The sequence below is a fragment of the Typopeltis vanoorti genome, chromosome 26 (assembly GCF_054136105.1).
Source record: "Typopeltis vanoorti isolate ZY-2024b chromosome 26, IOZ_Tvanoo_1.0, whole genome shotgun sequence".
In the NCBI taxonomy this organism is placed as follows: Eukaryota; Metazoa; Arthropoda; class Arachnida; order Uropygi; family Thelyphonidae; genus Typopeltis; species Typopeltis vanoorti.
In genome coordinates, this window is record NC_143574.1 from 29,969,031 (window position 1) to 29,994,906 (window position 25,876).

At 35.5% G+C, this 25,876-nt stretch overlaps 1 protein-coding gene across 2 annotated transcripts in view; it reads left to right on the forward strand.

The window, feature by feature from the left end:
* CtBP (C-terminal binding protein) overlaps positions 1 to 25,876 on the forward strand; it is a 182,766-nt gene that overhangs the window by 71,274 nt on the left and 85,616 nt on the right. For both annotated transcript variants that reach the window (XM_090414912.1, XM_090414913.1), the window contains exon 2: positions 15,702 to 15,839. The gene's annotated coding sequence lies outside the window, so the exon portion shown is untranslated. The remainder of the gene's footprint in view (positions 1 to 15,701; positions 15,840 to 25,876) is intronic.

A 25,876-nucleotide genomic window follows, 5' to 3' on the forward strand; every position in this document is an offset into this window, starting at 1 on the left:
TAACGCCATACACTATTATAATATGTCTAATTTATGCAGATACGTAATCACATTCTCATACACTGATATTTAGTGTGTTAACGTACTATCGTAAATAACTGCCACTCTGAAAATACAGTATAAGGTTTTAGATTTGTTTTTAAAAATTAAGTTTTTAATTTTTTTTTATAATAAAGTATTGTTGCATAAAAAGTAGTTGAATTTACTTTTTTAAATTGTATCTAAATTACATTAAGCTTGATAGACATAGCTGTAGTGCCTTTTGGTTGGATGTACCTTGATGCGAATATGTCCTACTGGGATTGTTCGTAGTATTCTTCATCAGTGTACCCAAATTGGAGGAAAGAAAACCAAATGAGGGGGGGGGGAATATAGAAAGTGGGTGACGTTTGCATCCCAATGCCACTTTTTTCGCATAATTTAAGGGGCTATTCAATGAAGTGTACAAATACGTGGACATATAAAGTTTTTTCTTTATTTTTTTGCATCACTTGTTCTTTGGGACCTTGTCCTTTAAATACTGTAAACAATTATCATACTTATTTTAAAGCCTTTACGAAATGTTTGCGTGGAACCATGGCAAGTGAACTTTTTTCGGACACCACATATATAGGATGTGAAACGCTTTTCTTCCCTGGGACTCTTGAACTGGCCGTTTTTCAACCTCAAGGATTGTTTTTAGCTCGATTCTGCTGGCATGAAATGCAAAAATGATGTCTAGAGGCATGCTCATTAAAGGTACTCTCAATTTTAGAGTTAATGAAGAGCGAAATAGGGTCCCCTACAAACAAAATAGCATACGGAGCATGGCAAGTTGAGCTTAATCTAGATTTGCACACGTGCTTATTTTATTTCATAATTATTAATTGTGGTCAATGGTACAGTGAAATATAAGAATGTCTGCTCCCGAAATTATCTTTTCGTCTTTTATTATACGGGTGATTTCCAGGTGGTCTAGTCTTTGGGACTTCATATAGAAGTCCCAAAGACTAGACCACCTGTAACTTGCGTAAATGACAAACTGTGGACATTATAAATTATTTCGTCCGTTTTCTATCTTTATAAAATGATAGAATCTAAATATAATAGTGTTTTTTACTTATGCAGCTTTGAACCTTATACTAGAACTAAGTAGACGTACTAAAAAGTTCGACTTCACGCCATGCAATAATTAAAATTGAGCATCTGAACACTGATACATGAAAGAAATTTTTTTTGATAATTTTTTATGATACCTAATCAGATCGTGTACTAAAAAATAACTCGCATCACCTGATGTGAGGCTACCACTTAGCTAATAGAATGCCTGGAGTGGATCCTTGTTTGTATGGATCAAGAATCCCTGAATTATCCAACCTTGACACTACTTACGGTATGAATTATGTGCTATTTCACCGGTAATACGCTTTGAATGGCTGCAGCGACCCTCGCTTTCCCGGTTGAAATCATTGACCAACGAATTTTGTACTTTTAACAACAAAAATTTGGAACAAATCTAATCTGTTGTTTTGTTAAGAATCTTATTTGTAGAGATTAAAATACATGTGGTCGTCAGGGTAACCAAGTATCGCCTAAACCAGCGAGTGTGTAATAAAATGCAGTTGATCTTAAAATTGGCCATTCAGCCGTCCCTTTTTCACCTCAACCCCTCATGTGGTCTAAGTCAGTGCTTCCCAAACTTCTGGATGTCACGGCCCCCTTTGGAAAAATTTAAATATTTCACGGCCCCTTCGAAAAAAAATCGTAATATAGACATATTATTATATTTATTGTATTTATATTCAATTCAAAACATACATAGCGAATTGCAAAAATCAAACACAAATATTACATTTTTAGCATCTTACATACACATTTCACATTATCTTATATTTTTATATAGGTAGATATATTGTTATTGTACATTTGTACAAGCACATGAAACGTAAAACGATTAGTAATAAAGAAAGAATTAAAAACATAAAAGAAGTTTAATAACAATTTAATGTGATGGATGAGTTTCAATACTGCTACACCAATATCGGGTGAAATATTTGAAACTGCAATTCTTAGATTTCTGCTTTGAAATGAAACTTATATGAATAAGCATATATTTAATAATATTCATTAAGTGCCGAAATACGCAGGAAGCAAAATTTGTGAACTTGCAACAATGCGTGATTTTTTTCTCATTAAAATATAAAAAATAACAAAAAAGAAATAATAAAAATTAAATACGTTTCTTTTAAGATAAAAAAATCTACTTAGTCTTAAAACATTTTAAATTTGTTTTCATTATTTCACGTCCCCCCTCAACAAAAACCTAAGGCCCCTAAGTGGGGGGGCGGCTTTGCCAATTAAATCTTCAGTAAATATCGAAAGTTTGATTTATTTCATAATAAAATAATTTCCTTTGGAAGTGAGTCACTTAGCCAGTAAAATAGGCTTAAATTCATGTTGCATTAAAAGCCGAACTTAATATTTCCTCTCTCCCTGGGTGTGGGGTTGCAATATTATTCCCCCCCAACACACACACACACAGGTATAAAGATCACATTGATGTTTTGGTTGAGCGCATACTCTTCACTCTTTATCTCAAAATTAAATCGTGTTTATATCATCGTGGAGGTATTTAAAAATGCTGTAAATTTTAACTTGCCATGTTTTTATTTAGTGTATTTAATAAAAACTAAAATTTTATCATTTCAGTTTCTCAAAAATTTAGTTGACTGTGTTTAGAAAGACAGCTTTCTATAGAATTCGTATTTATGGGGAAATAATGGCTTCCAGCTACTGCATCATGACATGAATCGACTGAATTTTTTATGCTTATCTGTTGGTGTCTTCAACTCTCGTGCGATTCTTTCCCCATGATGTTTGTACTTGTAAATAGTACCTTCTGACCACGAAAGTATTTCTTGAAATGTTTAGCGGAGGAATTGGACTTTGCCTAGTATACCAAAACAGCAGGCTGAAGTTAATTTGTGAGTGGAAAGTGTACATTATTAGGCGCATTACTTTTTTAGCAGAAAATATAAGGAGATAGCTGGATTGCGCAAGAATATGTTCTAGTCATATTTCAGTATAACTGGTTGTGCAAATATGTATTTATCCGATATTGTTGCGCATAACAACCTAAAACATTCTTATTTAATACAGCTAGCAGTTTAAGTTATTCATGCACGCTATAAGCTGTTTTTTATGATAATCGTGAGCAATGATTTTTGCTTTAAAAGAATGCATGAGTGTACTGAATATTAAAGGAAATGTGTAATATATAAAGCTTTCGCGTGAATTGTTTACTGCATTTTTATCTTAGGGCTTTATCAACTTATTTAGTCTGTGGCAAAATGCTACTGGGTCAAAATCAAGTAGCATTCTATATAGGAAAAGGGACTTTATATTGACTTTATTTTATTTTATTTTTCAGTGGATGAGTTAGCCGATTTCATACGGAAGTATGAAAAAGTGATATAGAATAAATTTAAATAATTAATTTTCGACGTAGAGATCTTGACTCTGTTTTGTTGTAAAGTACATACATTCCAGAATGAATACGCAGTAAAAGCTGAAGCCTCTGCTATTTTTCGAGTTCATAATCGCAGAGGCTTCAGCTTTTTCATTTGCGCTATTTGAATCCTTTCCTGAATTTTCCTGGACCTCCTAATATTCTAATCCTCCAGTATTGGTTTATTTTCATTCCTCAAAGCTAAGAAGGCTAACCCAATAGTCATTTGTCATGTGAAATGAAATTAGCAGGACTGACAAAAGGTGGTTCGTCTATCGTTGGGGGAACCCCCCCCCGCTTCCGAACTGTATTCGAACACTGGCTTAGAATAAATTTCTACTTGTTCTCCCAACACACACACACACACACACACAACCTTGTTGTGCGCGTGTCTTGCATATGAAAGTCGCATAAAACATGTATTTTTAGTGATAACAAATGTCCTTGTTAAACTTACCATGAGGTCCTTCCACTTCCGGCAAAAGTTCTTTTTTTTTTTTTTTTTCCTCCAATTCACACCTCCCTGAATAAGTTGTAATTTTTATGCTTTATTCTTTAATTCATATAACTGATTCTAATTAAATTGAGGCCGCATTCTATAAAGCAGTTGTTTATATATTTCTTATATAGTTCTGTTATAAAAAATATATAGTATAGAAATAGTAATAGAAAAAATTAAAAAATGTAAACATAAACGGATGGAACACGTTCAAAGAATGAAAACAGAAAGGTTACCAAAACAAGCCTTAAAATACAAGCCATTAGGAAAAAAGAAAACCAGGACGTCCTTTTAAACGATTCAACGATGACTTCTAAGGCCGGAACAGGCCATGCTGGGTCTAAATCCTTGAGATGCATGATGATGATGATAAAAAATATATTGCAGAATTTTAAATAGCAAACTAATGAAATATTCCGAAAAATTTATTTTAGAAGTACAGAATGGATTTAGAAAAGGACGATCGTGTATAGACCCAGCCTTTTGCCTAAAATTAATAATAGAGAAAAGAGAATACAATTTAGAAACACATATTGCATTTATTGACTTTGAAAAAGAATTTGACAAAGTTAAAAGAAACATTATATTTAACAAAGAGAAATACCAAATAATATCCTAAAAGCTATCACAAGTATATATGAAAATAATCAAATAGAAATAAGATTAAATCATGAGCTATCATATACAAGAGAGATAAACCAAGGGGTCCGACAGGAATGTCTCCTTTCAGCAGCTCTTTTTAATATTTACCTAAATGAAATAATAATAAAAATTTCCATCAAGGTATTAAATTTCTCCTACTTATAACTTAAACACTCCATTTTGCAGACGACCAAATAATAATTACAAATTCTGAAGATAAACTACAGAAAGCCTATTTTATATCTAAATGAGATAGCCAAAGATTATGGTATGAACATATCAACAGAAAAATCAAAAACTATGGCCTTTAAAGGACAAGATCCAGCAAGAACTAAAATAGTAATAGATAACAAGATCTTAGAACAGGCGAATTCATTTAACTACCTAGGATGTATGATCACATATGAAAAAGATGTAAACGTAAAAATTGCAAAATATTTAAAAATAACAGGTGTAATTAACTCTATATTTAAACCAAACCTAGTTCAAAAACAAACCAGGCTAAAAGTATACAATACATTAGCCCTACCAGTCTTAATGCATGGAAGCGAAATCTGGACAATAAAACAAAAAGACAAACAAAGATTAACAACAGCATAAATGAAGTTTATGAGAAAAACTGCAAAGTATACCCTATTTGGTCACAAAAGAAACGAAGAAATTATGAAAGAATTAAACCAAGAACCAGTAATAGAAAAAATTAAAAAATATAAACATAAATGGATGGAACACGTTCAAAGAATGAAAATAGAAAGATTACCATAACAAGATTTAAAGTACAAGCCATTAGGAAAACCAAAACCAGGACGTCTTAAACGATTCAACGATGACTTCTAAGGCAAGAACAGGCCACGCTAGGCCTAAATCCTTGATATGTATAATGATGATGATATAGTTCTGTATTGCATACCATAACATTTAGCTGAAACGCGTCATTTTCTCTTGGAAATGATTTTTTAAGTTCAGGCCTGCTTTTCCCCATAGCTTGCAAGCTTTAATTTAGCCACAAGGCTGTCATGAACTTCGAATGCAGCACTCATTCCGGAAGTTTTAGGAATCGACTTCGTTCACTTGAATAGACGTGTCAAAAATTGAATTATACTTTAATGAAAATCATAAATTACTTTTAATTATACATTGCAATGAATGTATCCTGAGAATTATTTGAATTTCTGCGGTATTAGGATTCATACGGGAGTCCATTTTAATCGCACAATATTTATCATAGCCATCCCAAATCTACAGTATTAATGCTCTGTTACGCCTCTTGAAGAGAAAAATTAAAAATTAATAGTCACGTCTTTAACTACAGTCTTTCAAGAGATAAAATCTGTATGTCCTGTGACCTACTTCCCAACTTGCCTGTGTCATCTTTGTTGGCCGAATAGATAGAATCTCTGCTTTTCACCCAAACAGGTTCTTGATTCGAATTTTACTTTTGCATGGATGTTTTTAGGTGGTAAGTGACTTTCATCTCTCTTGGTAATTTTCATGCCACTGCATGAAAATTACCAAGATTACTCGCTATATCACCTTCTCTTCCCCCTCGAAACCTAGATAACTGTTATAAACCCAATAGCTCACCAAATGGAGGACGAAAACTTCCTCATGGGCATCTTTATAATCTCCCATTTCCTTTGCTACTTTTGCCTAACACAGTAAAGTTCCACCGTCCATAGGATATACTGTATATGTTAGCGCCGAAATGGTATCTTCCCATTATATTATTCTATTTAAATTCTTCTACAGGGACTTTATATTAGGATCATTTCCTGGTATCCCAACTTAGCTGTATCACCTGATATCTAATTACTATATCCCCGTTGAATTTCTAGTATTATTAACATGCAAAGTAAACAACAGCTTAAAAACAAAGTCCCTAGTCATCCTCATTATCATAGACCATACATCTCCCCGTCCCCCTTTCAGATGTCAGGAATAAATTGACATGTATATTATCGATGCGACAGTGCGTGGATAAGATAACATGCAACGTTTTTATCCATCTCTGTGTTTTACATGCTAGAATAAAACGCCATGCGATATTTCAAATATGTTAACGAAGTCGAGTATAGTGTATCCATGCGCCTTATCCCAGCACACTTATCACGTGATTGTAAAATTTCAACTTAAGTTACATTCTCCGTAAACAAAGCATTCTGGAATTTCTCTCCATAATTAACTTCCCCAATACATGCGCTGCTTCCGAAATGTTAATCAGCCTGTCATTCGTTACTCATATGATTATTGTCATTCAGCACTAATTGAAAATAAATCTCGCACAAAAGTAACATTGTATATGGCTTGTTTTACGAAGATCAAATCCAAGTGATTTTTTCCTTCGCATCTGCTACCATGAAGTTCTGTAGTTTTCATAAAATAATAGTAAATTTATTCTAGTCTAAAAAAAATAGTCGTTATATTATTTTACATATATCTTATCTATAAAATTATTACGTAATTTTGATCTTCAGTGAACTTGACGTTATTGAAAATTGGCGTTTGATAGATTATTAAAACTGTCGCTGAAGGGCGTGACGATCGGTATCTTCTCAAGAACGAATAGCTTTCAAGTAGTACTTATAAGAAAATATGATCTCAAAGATAACATTACTTTCGCTATCAGCATGAAATATTTCCAGCTTTTTTTAAGATGCTAAACTTAAGTGCCGGTGTAAACTAACTTGGCATTATTTTGCACTCGGATCACCATCACTCCTGATTTGTGAAGTGCCATTGGTAACAGCTTAAGATTTGAAAATATATCGGTGCGCAAATATAAAAATTGTGTTTCTCTATTTTTGAAATACTGTCGTAATTTGCCTCGGAGTCTGTGTGCATGCAAGAGCATTTCTTGTTCTGTCTTTCAGTGTATGTTAAACTGAAAATCCTAACAAACCCCACCCACTCTTCTCCAGCCGTTCAGATTTCGTTTGTGCCTCCAGATGGCTTCTTGCCAGTGTTTTTCTAAAAACTCGCGTTGGTAAGGAAGATCAATGGCTTCTTACACTGGCACGTGCAGATAAGTATTTGCCAAGGATGCGTATCTACACAATAGTACTGTGAAGAACTTCATCACAGAAAGGATATTGCTGTCTCTCAGCTAGGAGCAAAAAATAGTTTAAATACTTTCTTTTAATACACGTTAAAAAGATACAAATTAATTAAGCATGTTATTAACTGAAGAATTTCCAGAACTACTTTGACTATCCACAGTGAATATATACTACTGTACGCCCACAGATGCGCGACCCTTCGACACTTCTGCGCATGTCAAAAGAAGGAGAATCCATTTCGATATTAGGGTAATCGATGCGTTTTGTGGGATGAGTGTTTATTATTGTACGTTGGAAAATTAGCTTTTCTTTTATGATCATTGTAGTTTTTAAAGTGCTAACTATTTTACTTGTACAACAGTCGGAAAATTTACGTATAAAGCACGTGATTTCGCGTGTTGGTGACCAATTCGTACATCTTTTATTTCTTTCTCCCCTTCAGCATTAATTGACTATTCTTAGCACAAAACCAAGGTCGGCTCTACGAAGTGTGGGCGTACAATATTTGTTACCAATGCTTCGTAGATAGGATTGACGTGGTGGTGGGGGGATAGCTGCTCAGTGTACAAGACACAAAGGACAATAGCTTAACACAAATACAGTACAGATTTCACCTGGGGTCACTTGAATTTGCTCACGCCAGTGTTCGCCGATACTTTATAGTTTACTATATTCGGCAAGAAACTCTCTGATTCCAATCTTTGAGTTTCTTATTCGGTTTTAAAACTATGTGGGATTTAATATCCCCTTAATTTAATTTTTTTTTTTTTTTTTTTTTTTTGTGATGCTCTTTGGGTATTTAGCCGTTTTTCATGCAGTGGTTTGCATTTATTAGGTTTGGTTATGATTCGGCATCTGGGAAGCTATTTAAAAGCCTTTTCACAAAATGTTGTGTGTGGAATTAATATTATAAAAAAAAAAAAAAAAGAGATCTATTTCATACACATTATAGTTACATCCATATTTTAATTTCGGTGTATTTTAAATATCGACGGGTTCTAAACATTTTATTAATACCTTCCTTCTTCAGCTTTCGGCGTAATCCTTGAATCCAAGTGCTTCCATGATCCTCTTAGGTCTTGTTTTTTAAATCATTGCTTGTACACAAGTATTAACATTCGTAGTTTCGAAAATAGCATGAGACTGAGCAGAAGTAAGACAGAGTATATGTGTTGCAAAGTGGATGACAGCCAAGAGACAGATCTGGAGCTTGAAGGAAATGTCATGAGGAAGGTCAGTGACTTTAGATACTTAGGTCAACAATGAAAGAGGATGGTGAGGCTGGGAAGGAAGTGGGATGCAGGATACAAGCGGGTTGGAGGAACTGGAGAGAGATGGCTGGAGTGCTATGTGATAAGAGGGTGCCGATCAATCTTAAAGGCAAAATCTACAGGACAGTAGTGAGACCAGCTATGGAAACTGTGGCTCTGAGGAAAAATAACATCAGCAGGATGGAGGTAGCGGAGATGAGAATGCTTAGGTGGATGTGCAGTGTGACCAGAAAGGATCGGCTGAGAAATGACTATGGAAGGGGAACGGTTAAAGTTACGAACTTAGGAGGCAAGGTTGAGATGGATGCGCGGGCGGCCAAAGAAGAGATGGAGGGAGATGGTGGAGGAGGACTCGAGGATGAAGAACTAGGATGTGGCTACAGCCCAAGACAGGAGATTGTGGAGGAGACGCACTACAAACAGCTACCCTACTTAAGTGGGAAAAGCTACAGAAGAAGTTTCGAAAAAAGCAGTTTATTCATAGCAGTTATTCTAGGTTGTACTTTTATTTAAACCAAACTCATTTAAGTATATTTGCCTACAGCATACAAATTTCTGCGTGAAATTCCGTTCGTGGCCATTTCCATAAAAAGTACAGTTGCCATCATTGAATTATGCTTGAAAGGTGCTTTATTAATAATACATTGCTGTAATTTATTCTCTTAATATTTTTCATTTTGCACAAAGATTTTTTTTTTTGAAAAAAACAGACTGAGATATCACATAAAACGTATGGTATCGAAGTGATATACATATATCGCTACTTAATACATTTAATTGCAGCCACCATCATGCGACAGCGTTCTTTGATGGTACACGTATCATGGTCTAGTTCTTGTCAACGTTCATTGATTTAAGTACCAGTTTTCTGCTTTTGAGGATGGCTGTTTTTTTACTTCAAGTTTTGAAGGAGTTCCCTGACATCTTCATTTACGATTTTTGTAATGGCTACACGCAATTCCATTGTTAGGACCTAGGTTCTCAACCCTATGCCCGCGGGTAAAATGCGCCCGCTGTTAATTATTAAATAAAGGGGGAAAATTAAAACTGGAAAATATAAGTCCTAGTAATGTTTATTGAAATCGTAAACAATGTTAACATTTATGTTACATTACGAACATTGTAATTCCTTTTTCTTTGAGTGCTTGTGTTACCATTGCCAATTTTGTGCACATGTTTTATGTATTTAGTCTGCTGCCAACCGTTCGCTTGAGGGATGTCACCACTTCACGGGTGTTGTACTCTTTGAACATACACTGTTTTCTCGTGTTTAAAAAATTTCCAGAATAAAGAGAAATGTTTTTACTTATTCTGTGATGGTTTAATTAGTTGTATAATAAATGTTAGATGTGTATTTATCCTACTTTCATAGTTAATTTGTTAATTGTTATCATTTGATATGATAAGCAAGTATAAATTTTCATAGAAAAAAAATATTGGCGCCCGCCACTCTCTTCCCAATCTCGAATGCGCCCACAACCGAATTGTGAGGACCCCCCCCCTCTGGTTTAGGATATATGCAGCCCCTAAATTCAAGTGAAATTATTTTTATTTTAAAAAAGTTTTTATGGTTGAGATACAATTTTGCTGCTTTTTCCCGCTCTCAATCGGAAAGCAGTGCAAACGATTGATTTGGAGGACACTCCAGACAATCGTTATCAACAGTAATAGTTTCAATGCCCCCCCCCCTCAAAAAAAATAAAAATGGCACTTTCTTAATATGATGGAATATCTGCACAAGCTCATTACTGGAGAAAGAAGTAATATTTATTTGTTAATTATTGTATGCATTTATAAGCATTCCATTTAGGCTTTTATTTTTGTAAACAGAAGACATCTTAAGCTTGCGCGGCAATAATTGAGCTTTGCGTTGTGTATCGAAGGCCGATGCTTGCTCGGTGGTCGGAGCTTCCAGGTCCTCGCTGCAGCACTGTGATTTCATGCGCGCGTCTAACCATTTCCGCTCCCTTCATGTCGTCTTAAACACAGTCCATAAGTTACAACCAACTTTTTATGACGATGTTATTGACCAGTTCATAAAGAAGAACCGTAGGTTAGAATTTGTATTCAAGTAACTAAATTGAAAAAGATAGAATATCATTTGGAAAATAAACGCTGTATTTGTATGATGAAACGTGCATGAATTTCTAAATATATAGTTTTAAATGGTCAGTAATTCATTATTCCGCTAATCAGACTTCAATCACACCTCTCACTTCCTGAATGATAACAAGAGCAAGCGTGAATTTCAATCGAGTCGACTATATGTGAACTATAACTTTTGGTATACATTCGAAGGATCAACTGTGAACGAGCTCAAAGCTTTTTTTTTTTTTTTTTTTTTTTTTTTACTGCAGTGTAGGTTACAGTAAAGTTTCAGAGTTCAGTGAATTTTCAGATTCACTGAACTTCAGTTTGAGTATAGTGTTAGGTGTAATAACTGAGTTAATGACATTCAGTCGGAATAGGCTATACAGACTCAGTTCAACAACAACCGAAGTAAATATGTTTACGATTCCAAGTATATTTAATTCGTTTCAGTGGGGAAGTGATCTAATGTTATATAAACATTATGCTGTGGTTAGCGGATTTATTTTTACAAACATCTATAACGCCTTTAATATCTCAGAGGAAGTAGGCAAGGCCATTATTCCTAACTTTTGAAGACTGGTGTGCGCTTACTTTGTTTTGTGTCAAGTTATAAATTCTGTTAAATGCGAAAAAATCATAATGATCCCTTGCAATAAGTCTATGATGGCTACAGTATGTCTTCTAAGACCTTTAAAAAAAAAAATGCCCAAGACTTTTAGTGATTTTAATGTCATCCGGAGAGGAGGGGGAGGCATGCAACTGCCGCCATCTTGTGGTCCCTAACATATGTTATTCTCTCCCCCTCCCCCAAAAAGTTAGCTTTCGGTTTCTTTGTCTGATTATACTAAATTTCGTTAAGGACCATCAGCAACTTAAAAATAAAAACAGCTGTATGCCACTTTTGGTAGGATGTGAGCTTCTGCTGGAGATAGTGAGAAGAAGGGGCGTTTTTATTTCCATTCCATCCCCCACCCCCCCTAATTTCATTACTTGGGTTCTTACATTAGCCTTAACTCTTCAGATTTTGCAAGCTGTGTGTTTGATATTACTATTATTATTATAACGGTGTCTCCATGGAGTCAAAAGACTCATCGCGGGAGATACATCACACAGTACCTATCGTACTCCTCCTTAAATTCATTAACAGACGAAGCATTCGCAACCACCTCTGGTAATGCATTCCACACATTTACCATCCTCCAAGCAAAAAAATCTAGTCCTTAACACCCTTTGTTAACCACACTGTTACAATAATATTCAACTTGGAACCGGACTTACATAAGCTGAATTTTGGCGTAATGATTCTCATTATAATTTATAATCACTCGTCCAGTTTTTCCTTAAAGTTACCATATCACATAAAATTAACACTGGATGCAGTTAGTACTGTAATCCCCCCCTCGCTTTTAATTTATGGACACGCGGTTAAAATAGGCTTAATTAGATTCTCTTTCATATATGAGAGAGAGAGTGTGTGTGTGTGTGTGATCAACTATTTCAGACTGCTACGTTTTCCTAAGATAATATCTTTATAGGCTAGGCATGTAATACTGGCTGTATAAAAAATAAAACATTTTATACTGACGTTTTATAAATATGGAATATTTTATAAATATTCCACATATTAATAATTAATGCCCAGGTATCTGTTGTAAATTAGATACGTACAAATAAAAAAAAAGCGTCATTTTAAAATCATGTTCATGTTCCCGAAATCGCTTTAAAAAAAAAGCGATTGTCGTTTTTTGTATTAGCGGTTTGCCATTTGGGAATTCCATCCCTATTATGTAAGCTTAAATCACGGAAGTTTCACGCAGACTTCATTTGAAATGAAATGGGACGAGATTTCGAGATTAAATTGACTCATTCATTGGTTTAAACATTTTTAAAAGTGCCCGCTCCAGATATGTAGACATTATTTGTGAATTGTCAATGTTGGCGTTCTGGCAGGTTTTGTAAACTTTGAAGACTGCCTTAGGAATGGAGTGAGGAATGTTTTGAACCATGGCGACATTGCCTTTACCTGCTTAGTGATGACTCACGGCTCCGCGGAAAGTGGGGGTGGTTAATGCTTGCGCGTTCTTGTTTTGTGTAATGTCTGTCGTTAGCCAGCTGGCAGTGTATTTCGTGAACAATAATGGACCTTCTGTTATGTTTTCGTTACACCTTAGTCAAACGAAGTAGTGGTGTCTTGAAAAGCGATTTGCGATTATTTATACGTACCAGTGCTTAGTCGTTTTAGGAAGGTAGACTTAATTATAATAGAATTAGAATAAATGTTTAACTTATAACTATTTTTTTTAATTAAAATCGTAAAACAAGTCATTTTAGTTCGGTGCATTGTGGATTGAATATATAAACTTAAGGATGTCAGTCGATCAGAATTCATAAATACTTAAATGGCCCGCCAGACTACAGTTTTCCAATTAGCATTCGGAAAATTATCTGACGCTTACTAATTGTAACCAAGCATTTCTAACACGCCTTAACTTGTGCCACAGATTGCAAATAACCAAGGCCAAGCTATTTCTGTAGAATCGCTGTTGCGTTTCGCAAACGTAGATGTTATCAGTCGATGTTGAAAAAATGCCAAATAGGAACTAAATCGCTAGTTTCCAGAACTGTGGCTATTGTTGTTCAAAAAGTAGATGCCAATTGTTTCTGTAATTGACAAATTAAATAAGGAGAATTGATATTCCTCACTTCAGTTGCATGCATTTTTCGCCCCCCCCCCAAACAAACTATTAACTTGGCTCAGGGTACTCAGGTGGGGGAGGAACGGATTTTACTTAACACAAAAGATGAAGAAGAAATGCATGCAAGTAACCCTACTACTGAAGTAATAATTCTAAAACATGGGAAAACCTCACCTGCGAGTTTCATGCATTGTACCAAAATTTGTAAAAGAGAAGAAAAAATAGTTTTCTCCTCCCTTTCCTTCCCACTTAATGTTCTTTTCATGTGTCATTGCATTCTTCCTTTATGGAATACAATTGCATTAAAATTCTCCAACAAAAAAAAAAAGAAAATCAACATAAATATAAAAATCAGCTGAAAAAGAAAACATGCTTATGAACGTCGACTTTGCTATTCACTGGAACAAGTATAAGTTTAAGCCCCCCCCCCCTCCTTAATTCATGCATTAGGAATGTGAATATACTTATGCCACAGAAAAACAGCACTGAATAACTACAATGATATATGTTTATACACGTGATTTGATATATTCATGTGATTTGTCTACGACTATCGGTGGAATCTTGGTCGAATAAAGCATTACCGATGGTAGATTGTGTTCAAAATGGCCATCTTGTTTTTCAAGACAGGTTTCGTAGCACGTGTGAAGGTTCTCTGTCATCTTAGAGAACAAGGGTTGGGACATCAGGGCATATTGTGTAATTTTATTCCTTAGTTCATCAAAGTTTGAAGGTGGATCATGCTGGAGTACCCATTCCTTCAACATACCCCAAGCAAAGGCATCAATGTTAACAGTTCATGGTCTTCCTGAATGCCCTCAGCAGGACACTTCTGGCATGTCAGAACTTATAAATTAAGACAATAATGACACTATTCGTTAGGGAACGCTTACAGAAATGATGAACATGTTGTAGGCCTGGACAAATTGCTTTACCAACTCCGTGTGAGCAAAAATAATGCTCAACAATAAACGTCTTTTCTTCCAATTAACACCATTTGCTAGCTAAATGTAATGGTAGACCTCCAGAAATGGTCTTCTCTTAATGAGCATGCAATCAAACAGCATATCTCATAGTATGCGTACTGAAAGGGATGTCTAAGTTCAGTTTTTTTTTTTTTTTTCATCATATTAATATATAATGCAGGTCTTTTTACATTTCTCAGAGGCACTTGTATCATAATAATGAATATACTTCTAACACCTAAACACGTTAAATTCATCAGCATTTAAAATTGTTACTTTACACAAGATTATGTGTAAAGTAAAATCTATCTTTACACAAGATAGATTATGGTATTCTCTATTATGGATAGCCTACATGTTTCATTGCAGATTGAAGAACAATGGAACAGTTGCACACTTTGAGTGAAAAAGTCTAATTTCATTCGCATTCTGATGGAGGAATCTTTATATGGTCTTTTTTCAGTTCATTGTGATAAAAAGATAATTCACAAAACAAAATCAAGTTATTATTTCTGCACTTGTGGGTGATTTAACAAGGCTACTTATTAAATCCTATTGAAAACTGAGCATCAATTGTTAAAGTCCTTTAGTGATGTAGAGCTGTGATAACATTATCTAATCTAAATAAATATGTAATCTAACCAAATAGTACTCAGTCTGGTTATCTTCATTCTGTGTTCATATGTATATTCTTATCTTTATGCTTCAGAAAGATGCTTTGACAACCAATGTGATATATTATTTTAACTAAGTTTTTCATAACTTCATTATTATCTCTAGACATCTGATTATTAAAACAGACACTGATCATCATCCCTGTCTATCCGTACCAGATTCATGTAATTCCCCATAAACACCATGCTTATATATGAATTTTGAAAACTTTCTGAAGATTAATAGTGGTAATTTTTTTTTAACCAAACTTGAGGATTTTATCTGTATGAATTTATTATATATATATATATATATATATATATTTTTTTTTTTTTTCCAGATTTAGAACAGAATTAAAAGAATTCCCATAAAAATGTACAGCTGAATATTGTCCAGATGCCTTTGCCAATTGGCTACATCTTTTTGTAATTATTCTTTCAATCGGCACCTATATCTAGGCAAAGTGGAGCTACAAAAGGTGTGTTTTTTACTTAAATGGTGTTATTGATTTCAAAAGTTTTATTGTCATTCTGTGTTATTATAACTTCAGAATTATCCATTAAAAGCTCTTAAGAAATGTGTGGTTTCACAATAAAACTACAATTTTGTAATTTTTTGTAATTTAGCACATGAAACTCTGTAGACCTGATATACTGCTTGAAAAGAGGTCAACAGACACCGTAGTATGAGGAACAAACAGCCATGGTGCCCACTTTAATAGGATGTAGAACCTCCTTTTGCTGCAATGACTTCAGCAATCTTACAAGCATACAATAGCAATCAGTTAGAATTTAGGACCTTGCTTCCTGTAGGGAGGTATTGATGTCTGGAACTGTTGTAATGCAGACATCCCTTAACCACCCAGCACTCCATCCCACAGATGTTTGATAGGGTTGAGATCAGGGCTCTGTGAAGGCCAGTCAAGTGTGGTGACGTTCATGTCTACAAATAACACAGTTGGAGTAGAAGCCTTATGATATGGTGCATTATCTTGCTAAGAGACAGTGGTCAGTTCTGTAGAAATGCCACAGAAGTAGGAAGCATTGCATTGTCCAGAATGTTCAGATATCTCTCAGAGTTCAATGTTCTTGACAAAAACAGAGGTCCAAGGCCAAACCAGTCAAAATATGACCATACATCACACTGCTACCTCCAAATTTCATAGTAGGGATTACACACTGGTAAGAGGCTGTGCATCCACCACACCCATTCATCTGCTTAGTAGAGGATGTAGCATGATTCTTCGCTCCATAATACAGCTTTACAAGCTTTTACATCCCACCAACATGCAGCACTGTCTTCAGTGGTGCTCTGCACCACTGAAGACCTGCAATGTGGCATCCTATCACAGCACATCTTTCAACTCTGTGAATTCACTTCTAGCATCCATTTCACCCAGGCACAGTTTGTACTGACTTGGGAACATCGTATTACTCCAATTTATACTGCCTACAAACACATGATTCACTACATGGCATGATGTACCTTGCCTGTGGGGATGTACATTGACTTCTTCCCAAGCAGCGTACATTAGTATACTGTGTTGGCTAGGATTTTTTTCCTATTTTTATTAGTCCTTTTTAATCTGGAAATCCTGCTTTAGAGACCAAATATGGAAATTTTTCAGGTTGCTTCAGCTCACCATTAGATTGAAGGTGTGACTGCTTAGTTATTAAGCAGGATAGTCATCTCCAACCAGGCAGTGAAATTCAACTCCCATCCAATCAAGATACATGTATTATTGAGATTGCGGAAGACTTAAAACAGAACATGCATAACAAACATTAAATGGAATTAAGAGAAAGGCCCTGGTTCGAACAGAAAAAAAAAAAAAAAAAAAAAAAGCTTTCCTTTGCCGGCCTGGTTGGCCGAGTGGTTAGTGTATACACTCTCCAGCCAAAAGGCTGCGGGTTCAAATCTCGGCGTGGGCATGGATGTTTGTGATTGTCTGTGAAAGTACTAGTGCGAGAGGTGACGTTGGTGTTAGATGATGAAGGTTGGTGGAGTAGATGTCCTCCCTCGATGAGTCTTTGGACTCCATGGAGGTGTGATATAATAATAAAGCAGATGCACTGGCATAAACTAAAAGATTTTGTGGACCACTTGCCAACAGGTTTTTTTTTTTTTTTTTTTAGGTAAGCATATTTATCATTATTTGCTGTGTTGTATTATTTGACTGGTTTATTTTATGATTGTATATACAATATAATTAAAAATGTACTTTTTTGGGAGGCTGTTCTTTGGGATTCATTACTGTGACACTGGCTTCTTTGATGCATGAATAGTTGCTCAATGATATTTTTTAAAGAAAAATACCTCAGAACTTAACAGAAATATGCCAGTAGAAACAACATTAAAAATACGTATAAAGAAATGAAGATATGAAACTTTTAGCAATGTTTGCCTTTTGAAAGAGTTTTCACAGGCACGAATGGTGCAGTTAGATTTTTATCTATTGAAGAGATTACATTGTTCTGGCCTGAAATCAACTCAGGAGCATTCAGTTTATGTATCTAGTTCTCCCCCCCCCCCCCCCAACAAAAAATGTCATTAATATAGAATTTATGCAAGTAGCATATTGACTGGTTTGCAACTGCTCATTCTCACCAAACAGCTCACATTTTATGTATTTATTTTATTGAGAACCTAACCATGAGAGGTTGGCCAACCGATAGTATGCTGTTACTGTGGATAGATAATAAGGCACTTTTTACATTTGATTATACTATAAATTAAAGATGCCAAGAAATTATGGTTTCATCCTTTATCCAAGTGTAAGCAAAGTTTGCATGTGAAGTGACTTCACATCAGTTGCCTTAGTATTCCATAATGCAATGCACATATCCTTACCGACATGTATAATACTATGCATAAAGACTGAAACTGATCTGGGTAGTGGCCCTTCCCATAATGCACAGCATTATTCATGGCTGTGACGATATGTGTGTTGCATTATGGGATACTGAGGCCAATTAATGTGAAGTTTCTATATACAATAAGCCGAGTTGTGAAGTTACTTCATGCGCAAACTTTATTTGCTTACACTCGGATAAAGAATGAAACCAAGAATATAATTTCTTGGCATCTTTAATTTATTTTTACCTTTGATTTGAAAAGCTGTGTATTGCATTTCTCTGGAAGGACGAGATGGCAGACTGTTCCATTGATTGTCTTCTGCACATGTTTGGATTGATTTGACATACGGTGGGGAAATTATTGATGCAGTTCTGATGAACAACAGCCATAAAAGTATTTATAGAAGATTGAACGTGTGTGTGGAGTATTTGTGAGGGGGGGGGGGGGGACTAACCTTTTTTTTTATGGAATCCAGTATTTTTAGGGAGGTCTTAGGTGCACCACTGGAAAGACGAGATGGCAAACTGTTCCATTGATTGTTTTCTGCACATGTGATGTGAGGTGTGAAAGCAGTATTCAATGGGCAGGTGGATTTGTGATTTGTTTAGGGTTAGGAGCTGATGGAGTTACAGTAACATCTGAAGTGAAAGATAACCTAATGCGGAGGAAACAATATTTGTGATTATGTTTTTGCTGAGAGAGAGAGAGATTTGAGGCTATAGTTATCCCAAGAAGGTACATTTCTTCCTACATAGAAATTTTCGTATTGTTGAGGGTAAAATGGGAAGAAAAGGGTCTGTTTTTATGGGAAATAATGCAGAGCTGTGTTTTGCTAGCATTCCAGTTACCCAAACCTCAATCATGAATGTTATTAATAGCAGAATTTAAGGTAGCCAAAAAATTTTAGCAACATTTTCCAAACAAAAAGGAGGAATGCTATCATCAGCAAAACTGTGTATTGAATTGTCAGTCAATTCGGTACACAGTAGATCATTTATATATAGAAGGAAGATGATGAGTGAAAGAACAGAGCCTTGTGGGACTTCAGCAAAAAGCTAGCTATCCAACTGTAGAAGTCAGGGGGCAGAGCAAATGATAGGAGTTTTTTTAATATGCATGTGGTCCAGACTCAGTTAAAAGCCTTGAAGATATCGAGGACAACCACTTGAGATTCACCAGAGCTTTTCCAGAGATGGCTAGCATAGATCTACAATAAAGAGCCAAAAGGCTTTTTTTTTTTGGCGACGTAAATTATTTAATTAAGGGGATAATAAATCCCTCATTATTTCAAAGCCGAATAAGAAACTTGAAGATCGAAATCTAAGAGTTTCATGCCGAAGAACGTTCGGCAAGTCCATGCGTAAGTCGCTTCCTGGTGTACAACACTAGGGCAACTCGGTGCAAAGGTGGAGCAAGCTTCGATTACTGTCCTTAATATTTTCTCATAATGTAAAACACAGCTCCTAGGAGATGCATTACTGTTTTACATTATGAGGGAAGGTCACTACCCACACTGGTTTCGACCTTTATTGAAGTCTCATCAGTGAGTAGGTAGACCTGGATAATACCAAGGATTTAGTGAACAGAGCTTACATACTTTACTATACGAATTGCCAGAAAGGTGTACTCATATATGTTATTACTACAATAAAGAACCAAAAACCTTTTTTTGGTGATGTAAATATTTAATTAAGGGGATAATAAATCCCTCATTATTTCAAAGCCGAATAAGAAACTCGAAGATCGAAATCTTAGAGTTTCATGCCAAAGAACGTTCGGAAAGTCCAAGCGTAAGTCAACGCCTGGTGGTACAACACTAGGGCAAAGGTGGTGCAAGCTTTGATCCCTGGCCTTAATATTTTCTCATAATGCATCATAAATATTAAGGACAGTGATCCGAAGCTTGCTCCATCTTTGCACCGAGTTGCCCTAGTGTTGTACCACCAGGCGTTGACTTACGCTTGGACTTGCCAAACGTTCTTCGGCATGAAACTCTTAGATTTCGAGTTTCTTATTCGGCTTTGAAATAATGAGGGATTTATTATCCCCTTAATTATATAAATAGGTTAGATCTGTTGATCAGCAATGATGGAATCCATACTTTCAGTCATTTATTAGATGATTGTCTTCAGGGCAGCATAGAAGTTGCGTGTTGATATTTCTGTTATTTTAAAAAGAATTGGGGTAAGAAAAATTGAACAGTAGTTTGAAGGTAAAGATTTGTCACCCTTCTTAGGAATATGTTGATGGGCTAATTTCCAGACTGCAGGATAGATGTTGTTGTTGTCTTGTCCTTTGAAGAGTCTTAGATGTTTCCATGTGCTCCTGGAACTACTTTGGCTATGTCGATGATTTTGTTTGTATAGAGCTGTTGTTCAGGATTAGAGTCTATTGCTTGCAAGGCTGCTGAATTGCTGGACGGGCAAAAATGCGAGTGGGTGTCTGTTCAGTATTAAGGCAGTTGTTGCAGTTTCTGTATGTTCTTGTATCATCTGTATTGATCTTCATTCCTCTATAATGTCTTGTTCGTAGTCTTACTATTGTGGTAGAGGTCTTTCTGTCAACATTGATTTCGGGAATTTGATGTTGTATCACTGATTTCAGTATAATTACTTCAGCTTTTGCTAGTGCATTAGCATCAGCAAGAGTTATCGTGTCAGTTTCTTGGTTGAGTTCTCTGACCTCTTTTGCTAATTTATCAAATGCTTCATTGTAATCAATGTCTACATGAGCAGGAATCCATTGTAAAATGCAACTTTTTCCTAAATACTTTAGTTGATTTAAGAGTTTATGGGTGTCTTATGCGAGCTTGGTATTGCTATTTTTGATTGCCTCCATAGCTGATCTTGAGTCTCTGTAAATTATAATTCCCTCTAATTGTTGAGGTGATGATAATTTTAACCGTTTCTGACCTGAATTTTTTTTTCCAAGTGAAAAAAATGTTTCTTTCTATTTATTTTGTCTTTAGGTTTAAAAAAGCAAGGGTATCAAGTATTTTTCTGAAAAATACATTTTCATTTTTCAGAAAATGAAAATGTATTTTTTTTTCAATGATTCATGGAAATTTCATTTTCAATGAATCATTGACAATGAAATGATTAATTTTTAATGATTCATTTCAGAATTGGAAACATTTGGCATGTAATATGGGCTATGAAGGCCAAGAAAGTTAGTGATTCCAATTGGAATCACTAGGGCAGAAAGGGTTAAGTAGGTTTCAAGTGTTTTATTTATTGCATAAAGTTCGCTGGTAAAATTGGAAGTAATTCTCCCAGATCCAACTTTTATTGAAAGTTTTTCACCTTTTGGGAGTAGAAGGAGAACACCAGTGCCTCCATTAATCATATTGGTGTCTGACGATCCATCGGTATAACAAATAACCTGTTTGGAGGATGAAAGAAGGTTGATAGTATTTAGGCCTTTTTCTTTGAGCATTTCTTTTGATTCTTTTTTTTGTACAGAGTTTGGTAAGGTTTAGATTTATGGAGGTATTTGGAGATAAAGGACTGGAAAATAGAGGTTCTTTATTTATGTGGCATTTAGCTGATTAAGACCTATTTCCTTCCTGATAGTTTCATATTGTAAAATTGATATGTGAAGTCTGCATTTTTGATTCCAATGTTCATAGGTTTTTAGGGAGATATGATCGCTTTGGTAGCTTCTGATATTATTAATGAATTTTATGGTGGCAAATTTTCATCTGTCCTCCAACAGGTCAAGCCCGCATTCCTGCTGGGCTCTGATGTTGTTGAGATGATGGATGAGACTGCATCAATGATAATCTTGGATGTTTTTGCTTGTACTTTGTCTAATTTTTCCTTTACCGATGAAGCCGAAGATGACCAGATAGGTGTGCGTATTCGATTTTTGGCCTTATTAGTGTAGTGTAAGTAGTTTTGAAGATTTTTGGCTTTGCACCCCAATTTGTTCCACAAAGCCTTTTCAGTATATTTAATTTTTTGAGAGCTCTGTTGGAAGTGTTAGAGATGTCTTGTGCAAAATGTAATACCTGACCAAGGTATTTTGGATTTGTGACTTTTTCAATTAGCTTGTTGTTGATCATGACTGGGATTGTAGGAATGTCTATTTCTTATCTGTACTAAACGTGCTTAATTTTGTTTTATCTGGGTTGAGTTTACGTTCATCTGACCATTTTTCTAATCCTCTCATGGATCCTCTCATTTGGCACACTAGTGCTAAAATAGCACTAGTGTGCCAGATGGCTATATCATCTGCATAGCAAGCTACTTTTGTGTCTTCGGTGAGGTAGGGATGAATGTTATTGACATATAAAAGGAATAGTAAGGGACTGAGTACTGAGCCCTGGGGAACACCAGCCCAGGTTCTCTGCTCTCTAGATTGCTGCATTAATTCTAACCTTGATCATCTTTTCTTCCTCTCATGAAATCAGCGATCCAGATTAAAGCGCTTCCTCTAATTCTGATATAATGTACTGTTTGTATTAATTTTTTGATCCAAACATGATCGAAAGCAGCAGTCATATCAAGTAATATGGCAGTTGTCTTTTTTGTTGGTTTTACCTGAAATGAGTATTATTGTTTGGTAGTAGTTAATTTTCTTATTTTTTGTCAGCCAGTGCATGATTCTTTCAGTAATTTTACAGAGTATGCTAGTTAATGTAATAGGTCTATAGCTTTGATATTCTGCAGCATTTTTGTCAGGTTTCAGGATGGGTACAATCAGCATTGGCACCTAGTATTTTTCTTGTGTGTGCGATTAATGTTCGGCGGCTTTCCAAAAAAAGTTTTTTTTTAATAAAGTGTAAATAAAACGAACAGGAAATGAAAAACAAATGAAAACCGCTTTACAGTATAATGTTTCCTGCGGATTAGTCCTGCTTATACAAAATTTTTTTACACGGAACTTAACAATTAATCATAAATTGATTTATGTTACCTCAAAAAATAAAGAACCATTTTAGGTATATTTTCATAAATTTTAATCAAAAATTACAGTGATATAATCGTGTCCAGGATACAATTTCAGAATTTATTTGTTTGTTTCCTGGAAGATCTGAAGGGGCCCGAACGGAAGACGACGTACATTCATAATTATATGTACAATTCGTTGTTCGTTTAACCTCATCTCATATTTTTTGACATCTTTTAGGCGCCTGTGTATATTGCACATGCCACCAGCCGGGCCTGGCTACAATAACTGATTTTTTCCATTCTTTTGGATGATTGCCAAGGTGTTTAACCAAAAATAAGATCATTACCAGGAGATTTATTAGGTGCAGTTTTCTTGATGAATTTAGTTCATTTAGTGTAAATTCTTCTCTGAAGAATTTACACTAAATGTCATTAGATTGGTATGTTCTTGCTCGTTTTAGTATTTTACTTGAGTTTATTGAAGATCTTGTCCTCTATGTTATACTGAAGTTTAGAATTGTTTGAATAGGTTTTTGCCAGTGTGCAATTTCTTGATCTGTAATAGCTTTTTCCCAGATTTATGATGAAGTTTGTTTTCTGTTGGTTCTCTTCTTCTTTGATATTGTTGTCTAGGATTCTAATAATGTTTCAGTGTTGGCCATCTTTTCTTGGGTCCAGGTTACTGCAAAGCTCTATTTCTCTTGCTTGCACTTCCAAATTTCCTGCTCTATTTTGTGTGTTATGTCCATTAATTTCTTTCTGATCATTGAATCAATATTGTGATCTTTCCAGTATGGTATACAGGTATTTTTCTGTTTGCCTCTTGGTATTGTTGCTTTGGCAGCTTTATTGATGTGTGAAGTAAGGATTTGTAATTTTCTGTCAAGGTTTCCAGAGACAGGCTCATCTTGACAGAGGCTCTCAAAGATTTGAGTAAAACCTTGTCCAGTCAGCTTTTCTGAAGTTCCACGTCATTTTGATTTGCTGTTCTTGATCAATCTTGAAGTTTAGTGTTGTTATTGTGAGTCTGTGGTCACTGATGGCATTTCCCAAAATTTTCCATTGTGCACTTGATGCAATGCTATAATTAATAGCTGCGATGTTGATAGTAGATTCAGTTCCCGTAGTGTTAGAGAGATAGGTACTCTGTCCATTGTAATTGTTGTGAGTTCCAAATCTGTAAAGTGGTCTTCCAAGTGTTGACTTTTATGGTCTAAATCGGGGAAGCTCCACATTGGACTTTTTGCATTTAGGTCACCAAGTATGATGGTTGTATCAGTTGGAGCTTTGCTTTTTTTCAGCGATGTCTGTATCAATATTTGTATTATCAGGGTGGTAGATGTTTGTGATTGAAATAGAATGGTTTGGTAGGTGTATTTCAACAGCTTGAGCTTCCGTTGAACTGTTATTATTTAAATATTGATTTAGAGTGATTTCTTTGAATTTGATTTCTGGAGTCTTAAAAAGAATAGCAAACCCACCACCTGCTCTTCCCTCTCTATCCTTCCTAAGAACTGTGTATCCTTTGATGCTGAAGTTCAGATTTTTGTTTAGTTTTGTTTCTTGTAGACAATCAATATGGATATTGTTTTTGTAAAGTATTTATTTAAGTTCATCCATTTTTCTCTGAGTAGTATTGATATTGAGTTGCAAAATGTTAATATGATAAATATCCTCATAGCATATTTATCATCAGGAGCCCACACTGCAGCCCCGGAAGTGGTATTATTGGTTGATTTCTTTCTGTGACTCTTCATTGAAAAATTGGATACCATTGCCACATTAGCCACCTTGAAATCGGACCATAAGAAATTTGGTCAAAAGCTTCAAGGGTCTGGGGGGGCACGAGGTGGTGTGGTCAGACTCCTCCCCCCCTGCAGGATAGATACCAGTGGAATAAGAAAGTAAGTAGGCAGCTGAGAGTGGGAGTCAACTCTGGAGCACAGACCTTCAGTTGGAGGAATATCATCAGGACCAGGAAACTTTTTGGTATCCAAGTTGAACAAAATTTTTCTGTTCTCTTTCTGGTGGTGAAAGTTCAAATGTGGTGTTAAGTGCTTAGAATGTTTACTGACATTTACCTTGATCAGCTATGCAAGAATTGGAGAAGGAGTAGGAAGCTAGGAGGGTGGCTTTTTTTTTTGTGGCCGGTGGTGATGCAGTTGTCCATTTGGGAGTAGTGTTGTACTGAAGTTATGGCCAGTAACTTTGGCTAGAGCTCAGAAGGCATGAATGCCATTTGGGCAGGATGAAAGCTACTGGATTTTAGCTCTCTCAAGATCACTTTTCCATATGGTGATAATTTTCTTGCAGCTCTTCTGTGCTTTGGTGTAGGTAGTATAGAAGATGGAGTTTTGGATGTAAGCCAGTTGCAGTATGCCTGGCTCTTCTTTTATACAGCACTAGTACATCTGTCGGAGAACCAGAGCTTAGATAAGATGAGAATTTACAGTGCAGGAATTTGGGGAATAATTATGAAAATAATTTCCCCAAATTATGAAAATCAGTGTCATGAAAATAGTCAGATAACTGTAAACAGTAATCTGACATGACTTTCTTGTAATGTCATACGATGTGTGTGGTTCTGTGTGTGTTGCTCCATGGAGGAAGAGATCTGCAATATGTTGTGGTCTGTGAGCTGCCTAGAGGATATACAACATTCACAGTGTGCTTAGATGGATCACTAGTGAAGATAACATCCAGCATTTTTGAGGAGTGGTTGGGGTTGTCTGGTGTTCTGGGAGGCATGTAAAAAATTGCGTGAGAT